The sequence below is a fragment of the Bidens hawaiensis genome, unplaced genomic scaffold (assembly GCF_021521415.1).
Source record: "Bidens hawaiensis isolate Kalapana, Puna unplaced genomic scaffold, B.hawaiensis_p1.1 tig00023995_1, whole genome shotgun sequence".
In the NCBI taxonomy this organism is placed as follows: Eukaryota; Viridiplantae; Streptophyta; class Magnoliopsida; order Asterales; family Asteraceae; genus Bidens; species Bidens hawaiensis.
In genome coordinates, this window is record NW_027493774.1 from 36263 (window position 1) to 39051 (window position 2789).

Sequence of the window (2789 nt, forward strand, 5' to 3'; positions counted from 1 at the left end):
ACCATTTTTTCAGAAATCGTACAACTACTCGAGAATCGTTAGTGGGAAGAACTTGTGCTTCTACCAATTTAGACATGTAGTCGACTGCTATAAGGATGTATTTATTTCCGAATGAGTTAGGAAATGGGCCCATGAAATATATTCCTTATACATCAAAGACCTCACAAAATTGAATGCCTTTTTGAGCCATCTCATTTTTGGCTGAGATGTTTCCGGCTCTTTGACAAGCATCGCATGCTTGGATCAAAGCATATGTGTCTTTATATATGGTGGGCCAGAAAAATCCTGCATCAAACACTTTTCTGACCGTGGTGGCGGTACTGTGGTGTCCCCCAGTAGGTCCTTCATGGCAATGTTTGAGAATATCTAAGGCTTCCTTTCCTGATACACACCTATGAACTACCTGATCAGCACCTATCCTAAACAAGTAAGGGTCTTCCCAGAAGTAGAACTTAAGGTCGAAGAAGAATTTCTTCCGCTGTTGATGAGTGAGCCCTTTCCTTAAGATTCTACATGGTAAATAGTTCGCGGAATCGGTAAACCAAGGACTTTCGTCTTCCTCCTGCATGACTGCTTGGATATGCATGAGAACATCATGTGGAAAATTATCATTGATAATTTCCTCGTGGTGTCCTTTTGAAGCTGGGTATTCTAAGCGCGAAAGATGGTGTGGCTACATTTTCTGCTCCTTTTTTGTCCTTAACTTCAATGTCGAATTCTTGGAGTAGTAGAATCCATCGGATGAGTCTGGATTTTGCATCTTGTTTGTTAAAGATGTATCTTATGGCGGCATGGTCGGTGTATACTATGGTTTTGGAAAGAACTAAGTAGGATCTAAATTTTTCAAAAACAAAGACTACTGCTAGTAACTCTTTCTCCGTTGTGGTGTAATTTTCTTGTGCATCGTTAAGAGTTTTACTGGCATAGTAAATTGGGTGAAAGTGTTTTTCTTTGCGTTGTCCGAGTACGGCTCCAACTGCAAAGTCACTTGCATCGCATATGATCTCGAATGGAAGGGTCCAATCGGGTGTAGTCATGATTGGTGCATTAACAAGTTTGTCTTTTAATATGTTGAATGATTCAACACATTATTTAGAGAAGACGAATGGTGGGTCCTTCTCCAGAAGTTTGGTCATAGGTCTAGCAATTTTGGAGAAGTATTTTATGAAGCGGCGGTAGAAGCCTGCGTGTCCTAGAAATCTTCTAATGGCTCTGACAGAAGTTGGCGGTGGAAGTTTGGATATGGTTTTTATTTTGGCCCTATCAACTTCTAGTCCTGCTTGGGATATCTTGTGACCTAGAACGATGCCTTCTTTGACCATAAAGTGGCATTTTTCCCAGTTGAGCACTAGATTCACTTCTTCACACCTAGCTAACATTTTATCTAGGTTTTTCAGACAATGATCGAATGAGTCTCTGAAGACTGAGAAGTCATCCATGAAGACTTCCATAGAGTTTTCGATCATTTCATGAAAGATGGCCACCATGCAACGTTGGAAGGTGGCTGGAGCATTACATAGTCCAAATGGCATTCTTCGGTAGGCGAAGGTTCCGTATGGACATGTAATAGTGGTTTTCTCCTGATCCTCAGGAGCAATGGGAATTTGAAAATATCCAGAGAATCCGTCAAGAAAACAATAGAACATTTTTCCTGATAATCGCTCAAGCATTTGATCTATGAAAAGAAGTGGAAAATGACCTTTTCTTGTGGCGTCATTAAGTTTCCGGTAATCAATGCAAACTCGCCAGCCTGTGATGGTTCTCATTGGTATTAACTCGTCCTTCTCGTTCATTACAACAGTCATTCCTCCCTTCTTGGGTACTACTTGAACGGGACTAACCCAAGGTGAATCCGAGATCGGGTAGATTAATCCGGCATCAAGCAGTTTGATTATTTCTTTCTTCACCACATCTTGCATGTTGGGATTGAGACGTCTTTGATGTTGGACCACGGGTTTGTATTCTTCTTCCATGAGAATTTTGTGAGTACAAAAAGAAGGACTGATGCCCTTGATATCCATTATCTTCCATGCGATGGCCTTCTTATGGTTCTTAAGGACCTTAAGAAGTTCGTCTTTCTCTTCTTTTGAAAGGTGAGATGAAATAATTGCTGGGAGTTGAGAGTATTTTTCTAGAAAGGCGTATTCGAGATGGTTTGGTAGTTCTTTTAACTCTAAAGCTGGTGGTTCTTCGATTGATGGTTTTGATTTTTCATTGGATTCAGTGATCTCAAATACTACTTCTGATGCTTCTTGATAGTTATTCACAGTATTGAGATTATTGTTTTCTAAAATGGGTTTGGTACTAGTATCTGTTAAGATTTGTGTTTCTAATGACGCATTAAGGGAAGATTTCCGAACATAGCAACTCACGATAGAATCGACGATGTCAACACAGTATAATGTGTCATCATGATGTTGTGGATATTGCATAGATTTTCCTATGTCAAAAGTGATTGCCTCGTCATTGACCCTGAGAGTGAGTTTGCCGGTGCAAACATCAATAATAGCCTTTGCGGTGGCTAAAAAGGGTCTTCCTAAAATCAGAGGTATACTTTTGTCTTCCTCCATGTCTAGAATCACAAAATCTACTGGGAAAACAAACTTGTCAATTTTGACAAGCATGTTTTCAACAATGCCCCGAGGATATTTAACAGATCGGTCGGCTAACTGAATGCTCTTGCGGGTGGGCTTTGGTTCTCCTATCCCTAGTTTTGCAAAAACCGCATAAGGCATTAAATTAATACTAGCTCTTACGTCAGCCAGGGCATTGCTAACAGACAAATTTCC